The sequence below is a fragment of the Fragaria vesca genome, linkage group LG6 (genome assembly GCF_000184155.1).
Source record: "Fragaria vesca subsp. vesca linkage group LG6, FraVesHawaii_1.0, whole genome shotgun sequence".
NCBI lineage: Eukaryota > Viridiplantae > Streptophyta > Magnoliopsida > Rosales > Rosaceae > Fragaria > Fragaria vesca.
Window position 1 is genome coordinate 14,932,963 of NC_020496.1, and position 12,847 is coordinate 14,945,809.

The window sequence follows — 12,847 nt, forward strand, 5'->3', positions numbered from 1 at the left end:
TAAATTCTGTCCGGTTGTGTTCATACCAGAAAAACTCGAGTTTGAGGACCTTAATGATCACCAAATTAGCTGAAATTTTGCAGAGATGATCTACACAGTATTATCTAGATACTAGACGGTGGAGATGAGGAAATTCGATCGAAAAGTGGTGCAAAAATGGAAATCCGCACCAAAACCATTGGTGCGGACGTCCGCACCTGATCAGCACTGTGTATATATATATATATATATATAAGGTTCGCTTAGTTAAACCCGATAATCTTCCTCTCATTCCTTTCATCAAGACCATCGGTGACACTGTGGTGATCGTGCATGATGATTGATGGATAGGCTTCTCGTTCTGCTTCTTCCATGTAGCAGATCCTGACGATGTCGTCCTCGCTATTCGTGAATCGTTGTCGTTTTTATTCTTTAACTCAGTGAAGAAGTAGCTAGCTAGAGAGAGTTCTCATTCGTTTGCTGGAACATATAGCTGCTTGCCTGCTTCCATTCTTCTTCTTCTCCATAAAGATCACACTCCATCAGTACATGCATATTGCAAGGAAGGCGAGCTCCATTTACCTGCTTATTGTAAAGATAACAGAGCAAAAGCTCTTGCTCATTTGGCGCGAATCGGTAGCCGACTGGAAGTCCAGGATCTCTACCAGTCTCCATGAATGGATCAATCAGTTTCTATTTCTTCGACGTTTCATCATCAGAGAAGGAATTATTAATTGGAGGGTTCAATTTGGGTTTATATATAATGGAAAGATTAATTCTACAAGGACAAGTATTGAACTCTACAAATAATTCCGACTCCATGTTTTCAAACATGACCAAAACACAACCCAGTCTCTACAAAAAAAAAAAAGTAGAGAGAACTACACTATCAGTCTCTCAACTCTTGTGTCTCGGTCAGTTTGTCAGTTTTATACCAGACTTACAAAGTTGTTAATGTAGTACCTAAACTCTTACCTAACTATCAATAAACATACTTCCGTTAAATTTTGTAACTGTTCCGTTAAAATGCAAACAACAAAAAAGGATAGATATGTCTTTTTATAGTTTTTATTTATTATTTTTTTATTCTATACATTGCCTAGTAAGACTAATTAAGACTTATCATCCTAAGAATTAGCTTTCAACATGCCAATTTTTCACCTAACGACTTTTTGTCTAACTGGTTACTACCTTGGCGGAATCACTGCTGCCTTAGTAAGGGAAAAAATCTTAGTTCTTAAAACCAAAGTGTAAAATAGAAACACAAAGCAGATTTAATTATGCATATATTAACTATATATATATATATATAGTTTGTGACCTAGTAATGGACACAAGATAGAATTTATTTATCCAAACATAAATAGATACAAATACAAAACCCAGAGCCTCACTCTTAGGTAAACAGTTAAAAACTATGTAGTTGTTCATAACTGTAATTACAAGACAACACTTACTAGCTTGCAATAAAAACACACCACACCAGATGATTACAACCGAAAAACACTTCTACACAATAAGCACACACTCTTATTTTGACTATACTAAAGACTGTATTCTAGCTATCTTACTTCTTGAGAAAAGTTGAGAGAACTTCTATCTCAAGTTTTTTGATGTCTTCCTACTGACTACTAAAGCTCCTTATATAGGGAGCAGACTTCAAACTGAAATTAAAACTAATCTAAAACTAAGTGGACGACATGAGGAATCTTATCCTGATAAGGTTAACTTTACTTTTGAAACAATGAAGTCTCTTGTTTTCATACGTCGGCTGCCACTAACTTCTTATGAAGGAGAAAAGTTTTTTGTCTTGATCTGCCGGCAACCGTTCAACACTCCATCATGTTATTGATGTTGTGGTATTCTTCCTCATCATAATTGGCTAAAGAGTTTGGACAAATATATTCCTCTCCATGTGTGGTGTCATCTTCTTAATTATCGAGATATGAATCATAATGAATCTTATATTTTTCATCCTTTTCAATCCCTTCTAGACATGTGGTGGTAGCTAACGTGCAATCAACTTCTTTCTTCATTAGAGCTATGAAAAAGCCATAACTTTCTGGAGGTGGATGATTATAGCAATTGACCATTATCTTTTCTCCACTTGCTAGAAGACTTGAATCATAATCCTTTAGGACCACATCTTTTATACTTTCTATAGCCATAGTCTTCATCCATAGGATGCTTTGATTTGGTCTACCATTGCTTCCTGCAACGGCTGGTTTTTGTATAGACCCTTTAGGACCACATTTTTTATACTTTCTATAGTCATAGCCTTCATCCATGGGATACTTTGATTTGGTCTATCATTGCTTCCTGCAACGACTGGTTTTTGTACAGGACCCTGAATTGACATGACATGATGATATGAAGAAATAAAATTCACCTGTCCATTTACCATTGTCCATTCTTGCGAAGTTGATATGAATTTTAGCCTCAGAATGCATCCCATCATGTCTAATGTTCTTAACAGCTTCAAATAGTATATCTGGGAGTCATTTTAAATCTTCATTAGATTTTGTCCAAAGATTATGAACGAAACCATTTTCAATGAGCCATAGTTTATGTTTCTGAGAATGTTCTGCTTGAACATTAACCAACTACCTCTCATAATATGGGCCAGGGACTACTAATAATGATCGTAGAAGAACATTTCACTTTCAAAACCTCTTAAGAGATTATGAAAGTTGTACCATTCAGATTCTTTTAGTGCTAAATAGGGACTTTAGCACTTTCAGGATTTTCGAGGTAGAAAACCTTAGAATCTCATGTCGATACATTTTTATCTTTTGCATGGAATCCATAAAATTCTTCTGTCAATGCATTAAGAGATTGAAGCAAGTGAGCTTCATTACCTTCATAGAAGGCGTATAGAATATTGTCCACAATAATCTTCTGCTTAAAGACCAATAACCTATATGTCCTATACTAGTTTTTGAAAGATCTTTAACTGCTGATCAAAAATAATCTCTTTTCCAGTAACCACAGGTTGTTTGTTTGCCCTGAAAATAGCTCTTCTGCTTTTTGACAAAGCAACAGCCATTAACAGACTTGACATGCCAGCTTTACCGTCTACCATTTGAGATGGGCTAGCCAATTCTTTACCCTGGGATAAGTCAATTGAGGCTGCTCCGTTAGGATACAATAATAACTCTTCTAAAAGTTTTTATTCATCATTGGATGTAACAGATTGACCTTCATATTGCAAGGTAGATTAAGACTAGTCTGAGTGCTCATCCCAACCGTAATTTGGTTTTGGCCGGACTTTTTTAGAAGACTGACTTGACTCTGCTGAACCATAAGACACTATGAAGTATGAATTGATATCCTGGTCCATCATGCAAAGATCCTTTGGTTTTATCACCACTCTTATATCTTTCGCAAAGACTATTTTCTTCTTGTTTTGATTTTCGGTTTCTTAGATTACGACATTCTCCTCTTTCAAACGTACATTGTCATTTCTCATGTAAGAACGTCAGGCAGATAGTTCTTGTCATCTGCAACCATTTCAACATCATATTCATATTGAGTTAAAAACATCTGTCATCTGGGAACTCTTCCTCTATCAGTAGCATCAGTTAATTTGTAGTTTTTAAAATTTTTAACTCTTTTATTATCAGTCCTGACTACAAATTTGTTTCCTATGAATGTCTCAGCACCCTTAATACTTTTAATTAAGGCAATGACTTCCTTGTCTCCAGTAGAATAGTTTAACTCTGATGCGTTAAACTTTCTTGATAGAAATTTACAAATCTTTTCATGATTTGTATATGGTGCAATAGCTAAAACTACTCTTGCCCAATAATAATCATTTGCATCAATTTGCAAAATGACCAAATCTCCTTCTTCAGGTAACTGTAAAGGAGGAAGATTTTTTGTTAACTCTTTAATCTTTCTAACAGTATTACTGTCATCCTCTGTTATGGACCACTTCTTTTTAGAACTTGTTTTTGGAGAGAGGAGTGCATTGAGGTCACTGACTTGAGGAATAAATCTGTAGAGATTTTGCATATGGGATGTTGTCTGGGAAATGACTGGTTTTCTTAACAATGTGCTCTTGAAGACGAATCTCTCCATCTTTAACATGAATGCCTAGAAAATCAATTTCTCCTTTGATGAAGTGGATTTTCTTTTGTCCAAGGATAATTCCCTTCTAGACAATAAGTTCACACACATGTTCCAGGTGCTTTAAGTGTTTATTCATAGTATTAGAGAAGACAAGAATGTCATCAATATAAACTATGTAGAAATTTGAGTAGGGCTTTAAAATATTATCCATTTTCCTTTAGAAAATAGACGAGGGGTTCTAAAAGCTGTCAGAGCAATGGAATCAGGATGCTATTTTAACTTGCCAGAATCCTGATTTTGCATTAAATTTGGAGAAGATTTTTGCTCCTTTAAGTCTGTCGATGAGGACTCTCACCTTAGCTATATGATAACCGTGTTTAACGGTCTTTTTATTTACATCTCTGTAATCGATTACCATTTTGGCTTTTTCTCTTGATTGTTCTGCATGATTTCTTACTTAAAATGCTAGAGCATGATGAAGACTATTTGAAGGACTGATTAGCTTCTTTTCGAGCAGCTCTTGGATCTGGCTTTCCATTTCTTTTCTATCTTTTTCCCTATAATGAGGGATAGCTTTAACATGGTAAATAGCATTTGCGTCAAACATTAATTTTTAGCTGACAATATATTGGGTCTCTTTCCCAATACAACTGAGGTTCTTCACCCACTACTAGTTTCAGCAAATTTTCTATTTCTGCGACAGTTGGTATTTTCTTCTGTTCTATTTTATTAGCATATACCTTTAAGTTATGCTCTCTGATGTATTCTCCTTCTCCATTAGAACTCTCATTGTCAGAATTTTGAGATTCAGATTCTTCATCTGATTCAGAGTCTTCTAAACTTGTTACTTCATTTACCAATATTTCACTGTGACCTTTTAACTGGTATTTTAACAGTAAAACAGACTCAAATATTGGCTTGTAATTATCACTCTTCGCTGGCGACTTCTAATATTGATCTGTAAATCATTTACCTGTAACTCTCACGACATCGGTAAGTCTGGATTCCCAATAAAATTTTCTATTCTTTTCAAATACAATCATTTGTGAGATTTGAATTACTATTTGTTAAAAAAGAAAGTCATTTCCAATCAACAAATCAGCGCCTTGACTTTCACACTGTCAGATGATCTTAATGATAAAATTTCCTCCTCCTAGGGAACTTTAACATTTTGAGCCATTATACGTGTGCATGACTATTTCATTATCTCCCATTGCGATTCTAGTAGCCGATTTTGGAGATCGTTCTCAATATTCTTCATGGATTGCATATCTTTTGGCAAGACTGTATCCTGAACCAGTATCTACAAATGCATGTAGATGATACTTTTTGTAAATGGGAAACTTCAATCTTATAGTGATATAGTTCCTATATTTGCTTGTATGCACTTGCTTTACTTGCTCTTGCCCTATTGGAGTGCCAAGTAATTCTATAAAAGGATTGATACTCTCACAATAGTCTCTTTGATGGAATCAAAAGATTCTTTTAATTCCTTGTTTTGGCTTAATGAAGTTACTAACTTCATCTTTTTTATATCGTTTTCAAGGTTATACTCTTGTTCTTTTTTATGAAATTCATTATATTTCTCCTCTACCAGGATATGAGCATTATTATCTTTAGTTTTTCTCCTTAATTCTGCAATGACGCACTCTCGATGATAAGTTTCTCCTGTACTTTCATAATTTTTTTTTAATTTATAAATACAACTTTGCGACGGCCTTTGCAGTCACTGCATGCCGTCGCTACAATTTGGTGACGGCGAGTTACCGTAGCCAAAAGCAATGGCCACGCTCTCAACGGCAACGGAAAAAATGCTATCGCGGTTGCTCTTTCGCCACGACAAAGTGGCTTTTGGTGATGACATTTTGTCGTGGCTAACTGAATTCTTTTTTGTAGTGGAATTATATTACTATCATCTCATTTACAATAATCACATGTAAACTTACCCTGATTGGGATGGAAGGTACTGATAATATCATAGGTTTCTGCTTTCCAATTTTGTATCTGTAATAAAAATATAGGACGATACCCTATATTTTCCTATTCTTCAGAACTTTCTGAAGTATTTTTTGTTTCACTTTCTGATGGGTATTCAAGAGAATATATCAATTCATTCTCTTCATCAGAATAAGCGACTTCATAGCTTTTTAGATTAGCATATTCTATAGATTCATCATTTTCTACAATCAAGGCTTTAGAATATCTCTTTTCCTTTTTAGGACATTCATTCGCATAATGCCCTTATGCTTTGCAAAGCCAACATCTGCACTTCTTTGCTTCTTTAGAGGAATTCATCTTTGTTTCTTCTTAAAAAGTCTCTTTCTAGGAGAAGATTTTTCTTTATTGTATTCAGAACTCTTTCTGAACTTATACTTCTTTTTAGAAGCAAATTTCCTTTCATGCTTATTGCCTGAGAACTTTTTTCTGTATTTTCTTTCTTTAGGAATATGACATCCCCATTGTGTTGGAGTGTCCAGTATTTTTGGACACCTATTTTGAACTCCCCTGAGTTGCTTCTTTGCAGTTTTGGATTTTCTGTTCTCTATGCATTGCTTGCTTAGGAGATCCATTACTCTTTCTGCTGTTTCACCCACAGTAAAGTATTGAAGGGGATTTTCTTCCAAAGACTATGTTACTGCGTCATTCCATGGGTATGGTAACTTTCTATAATAGGTCCTGACGAGATCGTCATTCTCTATATCTCCAATTGTGCAGTAGTAGTGTTGGAATTCATTTGTGTATTCCTCAAAATACCTCATGTTACAAATACTAAATTTTTAAATATTTGTTTTAGCTCTTTCTTTACATTGCTCACTATGCCTAGTGATATCCCCACAAAAGTGTGTATAGGGGATTACAAAATCTAAAGGATTATTAGTCTAAGCTAGTTTAATTGCCCATTCAGCCCATTTTGAACTTCTCTTAAAGAACTGATACTATTTCTGGACTATTCTAGTTAAGGTTGACTCATAATATGCATGAGCATCCTCATAAGTATACTTTGATAACGCTAGAGCCTGAGTTAACATTAAACTAGTAACTCAGTCATCTATTGTCTTTCGTTTATCTCTTACCCTGTCTAGATCCAAATAAACCCCTCTCTCAGACACTGACTGTCCCCATTTGGGTTCGGTAGTGATGTACTTCTGAGAACTTCGATCTCCACTTTTTCTTGTAGGAGCTTGTCCTTTTGGAAGCTTGATCTTGTTCTCTCGAATGATCTTAGTTGGATTGTTTGTAATGTTTTGAACTATGGTATGACCTTCTTGAGAAGCTTGCCTTTCACTTTCTTCTGTCTCCATAGATGTACTTGGCTCATCTTTTGCTAGTTGATAAGGAAGAATCTTCCTCTTATTATTTCCAAGTTGAATTTGAGAAATTTTATTCATAATTTTCTCTAATTCTTCTATGGATTGACATGTCTCATCTTGTGCATATAATCATTTTAGTTCCTCTGCTCTAAGCATTTTCATAGGTCTTTTAGTATCTTCTTCTTCAAAAGACTCTTCATAAAAAGTCTATCTGGTTCCAGAAGAGCTAGCTTATTCATAGTTAGCGAATGAATGCCTATGAAATTGTAAGCTTAATTTTCCTCCCATGTCTTCATAAATCGAAGCATTCGTGTTTTGAATTTGTTTAACAGGGGGTAACAAGTTCCATTCTATTGGGAATGTTACTTCAAGCCATTTTGTGACATGTTTTTGCTGGAAACTATTTTTTGGGTTGGAGAGTATGGAAGTAGTAATCCCATGGCTATTTAGAAAACTGGTGTTAAGAGTTACATTCGAACTCATCAACTTATAATAGATTTGATAATCTATCGCAAGTTTCCTCATTCATTTCCTCATGGAAATTCCATATGTTTTAATTCTTAATCTTAGACAGTGAGTTGCATCTCTGAGATGCGTTATGAAGTTTGGAAACACATTGAAATATACAACTTGGTTGCACCAGGAAGCTTTTACTGTTCCTAACAAACTTTTCTTAAAATTTGTTATTCTATCGTCTTGTAAGACACATAGAACATAACAGTCTATTGCATGTCTTGCTAAGAGTTTTATTCTTATTTGAACTGCTCCAATATGCATATAGGAATTTTTTTTCTGGAAAACTTCACTTACTTCCTTTGGAATTATTAATATATATAATGTTTGTTTCACCACCTGTGGTTGGAACAGATAATTATAGTATCTTGAATCTATGAGAATCCATAATAAAATATCCTTATAGATCTCATTGAATTTAAATCTAGGATCAGATGCTTCCGCACACTAGATTCGATTTCATTATACTCAAATTCTTGAGCATTTAGTAGCTATACTGGAACTGTATATATTTTTCTTGTTGAGGATTCTGCTCAGCATCTTCATATCTCTTTTTGATTTTGATGCACGTAAGTAGCTTTGGTTCACTAAACTTTAGCCTACTATAGATTTGAGATTCTGTTATTTAACTCTTGAAATTGAATTTCTATAGATTTGAGATTTTGTTATTTAACTCTCGAAATTGAATTTCGAGGTCTATACTTATATTCTGGAGATAAGCTATCTTATAATTATGCTGATGTATTATTGCTTCCACATTTTCAGTAAGTTTTTCTGTAGGAAGATATAAGCTTATAATTTCATCATCTTCATGTTTTACTTTTAGATCTACTATTTGATTCATCATATTCTGGAAACAAGAGTTTCTAAAAACTTTTTCAAGTTTTCTTGTGTATCTCTTAGTTGGGCTGCTTGATGATGAATATTGTTAGCTGATGAATATTGTTAGCAAGATTCTCAATCTGGACTAACTTCCTTTCAATATCTATAAGATATTGCTTTTCTTTGATGTAATCTAGCTTGATTTCAAGCCTAGAATTTTTTGAATTTATTTCTTCAAGTTGATTAATCCTCAGATTAAATCTCTTGAGTTGCTCTGTAACATTTTCAGAGGTTTTATCCCTAGATAAATGATCTAGGAACTCGATTAAGTTTAGTCTTGATGGATCAAGCTCTTCTACTCCGAACTCTTTTTGGATATGTATATGTTCGTCGTAGAGAGTATTTTAAACTCTACAAACGTATCAATGAAGTATTGATTTTCTTGAATATGTCTTGTATGAAAGCACACTTGCCACTTATCAGTTTCTTTTCAATACAAAAGGAGTGGTAATTTTTAAGTTTAGATTATCTTTTATTTGTCAAGAGAAGCCAACTTTGTGACATAACCTTTTTCTTAACTGTTTTTTTTTTTAGCAAAACAAGCTTTGATACCACATAAAGCGGATCTAACCGATGCTCAGAAAATCAAGAGGTTTTTGTTCTTCCTCAAGTGTCTCTTTGAGAATTTTGATCTCTTTTTCAACCTGATATATCTTTTTCTGGATCCAGAATATAATATCCTAATAATTATTAGTATTTCTATGAAGTTTAGATAGGAATTCTTTTAATTTTCTTAACTTTTTTCCTTTCTGCTTCTAATTTTTAATAAATCTTATAAGAAATATAATCTGGTATAGATGGATTCTTTAATTGATGATGAAAATTAACTATTTACCTTTAAGTAAAGAGGATAAGTTTATATATTTGCAGTATGATAAAGAAACAAATTCAATGTTCTAGGCCTACCATACTCCGTCAATTTTTAATTTACTGAAGATAAATACTTAAGAAAAAGAAAAAGCACCAAGGGACAAAATTCAATAAAAGCAATTAAAAAAGGTTATTTTGGTCTTTTTGTTATACATTTAACATAATTGTTAAAGAAAATAAACGGAGACCCTTTGCTGATATTATTATAAAACTTCAGGTACCACAATGATAGAATTACGAGTGTGGGTATCACGTTGACCTTGCCACTAAAGTTTGGGTACCGGGGCTAAGTTTATCTCAAAAAAATAATACTACCAATAATAATAAAAATAAAAGAAATTCAAACCATATTAGAAGGTAGACATTTATTTTTTGACAGTGTTAAAGTACCCCAAATGCTTCTTATACCCAGAAGTTAATCATTCGGCACATGTGAAATGCTCCAACCGCAGCACAGTGTCTGGTCACTTTGACAGCTTCGATTCGAACTTATGTTAGAGAGCACACCCAACTAGACAAGAAAAACGGTAGTTATGTGGACATATAAGGCTTTAAGATGATTTGGGCAGACATATCAGATCTTCCCTTTTCTTCCTCTCTAAAAATTGAAGTGAATCGGAGAAAGGAAAAAAGAACAGTGGGAGAGGTTAACTAGTCTCCACGTCTATGGTTCCTTTAGTTCGCCAAAAACCTAGTCGGCCTGCTCCGAGTTTCCAGGAGAGTTCTCTCTCGCCTAGCTTTATTAAAACCCTAACAGCCGTCGCTCCAATTCCTCACCGTTCTTCTCCAAATCTTCTGCTCTTACGAACCCTAATCTCCTCCCATTCACTCATGGCCTCAATCGACGTTGTCACTGCCAGTTTCGCCGCCTCCTTGGCACTGGGCGGTGGCGGGTCTGCTCCTGATATAGGGAAGATCGGCGGGGGTCCTGTCCTTCGATTAACCTAATCTTTCTTGCTGGCTCGTTCGCTCACTCGACGTCCAGTGGATCCTTAAACTTTCATCAATCACTTTCAGCACACTTGGCATGTCTCTCATCCTTTTCGCATCCAAGAACGTGCATCCAGTTTGTTCTTGGCTTCATTCCAATCGGCCTCTGACCGAAATATGGTGTTGAAGGGTGGAGCCTGGTGTTTTGACAGAACACCGGTATGCCTGGAGATCTATGACGACATCCGTCCTCTTGTTGAAGTCCCTATGAAACACGTCCGTTTCTGGACTAGGGTCACATGCATTCCTCCTTTGTATGAAGAGCCAAAGAAGGAGTTTCTGGTGGCTTCATCGACTATGACAAGAAGGAGTTTCTTCGGGGTAAGATGCGAATCATATTCACCCATGATCAGTAGCGGATCTAGGATGAAATTATCACCCGGGTTATATGAAAAATTTTTGAAAAAAAACTGACTAAATTTTTGCAAAACGAGGTCACAAACCTTCAAAATTTGTAACCATCATCGCATTCTCAATTGTTTTAGCAAATTCTTTTTTATGTGAATTGAAGCACATTTGTGATGATCTATTATTCCTCTAACATTGTGGAAAATAAAGACATTTACCAATAGAAAGAACCTAACCAACAAAACAATTCAACGTATGCACTTGAGCCCAAAAATTTGAGATTAACAAACTAACAGCCTACTTATTTAAATATACTGATTTTGCCAGTGGATAGAAGATAAAGACAATCCTCACATGTTCCCACCAGAGTGAAAGGATTATATTTATCTCATTGTTTCAATTCCCCGAATCAATGAGAAGTGCCGGTGGACTTTTACAACGTAATCGCTGTTGATGTGGGCGAGTCCAACTTTGGCAGAATAGTTACAACTGCAACTTCAACATCACCCAGGTGAAGTAGGACTTTTTATTACTCAGAAATCTCACCTAAGCTTATCCGCCGGTGCCCATGATATCTCTAAACCTCTACTGCCCGAAAGATGTGTTTTCCTATCACATGGCGTCGAACCCTTACTGAAGTTCAAATATGAACGACTTCAAGGGCGATGCTCTGTCTGCAATCTCATCACGCATGCAGGTATTCGGTATGAGGAGAGACCGACTTCAAGTCCAGTGAATAGGTCTCTTAATTTTGCTAATTTGGCTCTTCCTCGGGACTACACTTTCTCTGCCAAAAGTCAGGGATCGATCCTAGGCTGAAGCAGCAGCGATTTCGGCACCACAACCAAAAAATAAAAAGCCTGTCATCAGTAGGTTTGAGAAGGCAGCAACAGTGATTATTTCGACTTTGGAATCTGAGCATGAGTGTGTTGAGTTGGTGGACAAGGGTCCAATATTGCAAGGTAGCTCCTCCGGCATTGCAACCAATGTTGGTACTGACGGTGGTGTGGATCCTTCTGCTGGTGTTATGGTGGCGGTCTCTCCTAAAGTCTCTAGAAAGAGAGAGCGTTAGGGTCATTACACCCCTTCCCCTAAGAAAATTAAAACTATTCTTGAGGGACGAGTTCCAGTCCTTCAAGCTGAATCTCTTGGTCTGTCGGAGAATGATATGGATTCTACTCTTATTTCCTCGAAGAGAAAGGTTGGTAAACCTCTTGGGCAGAAGAACAAAGTGCCTAGGCCACTAAGGACTCCAGCTGCTCCTCCATTGCGAATCACTACTCCAAAGTTTGATAGGGGTAAGGCGGGCCCGAACGATAGGGGCAATGAGGCCAATTGATCTCTTTGATCCTTCTCTAGACAATTGCTAGAAAACTGTTCTTGTTTCATTCTCGGTTATACTGCTTTGTACACCAATCAAGGTTCGCAAGCAACATGTATGATCGCTACATGGGAATTAAATAGGACTATAGGAGTAGTTGGAAATCTTTTGTGCTAGGTTTAAATGAGCGCATCTTACAATGATGAGAGCTCACTGTTGTTTTGTTATTTCTTGTTATCAACTAGATTAGTAGTTGTGAGTAGGTAATCTGATGTTTGTGTCTTCTGACCGTGGATAAGTAATGAAATTATCTATTTGATTCAAATAAAAAACTAAAAAATAAAATAAATAAAAACTAGTCTCCGCGTCTTCCTTTCACCTGCAAAGTGCTTTCCATTTGCATCAATCAATATGTTTTTCAAGGAAAATCTAATACCTCCCTCCCTAATTTCATCGAAATTAGCTCACCAGAATATCTCCTTGTAAGATTGGGCAAAGAAGTCTGAAATACCGACTTCTCCCAGTATTTTTAGAGATAGATTAGGATTCAGGAGAAGAAAGA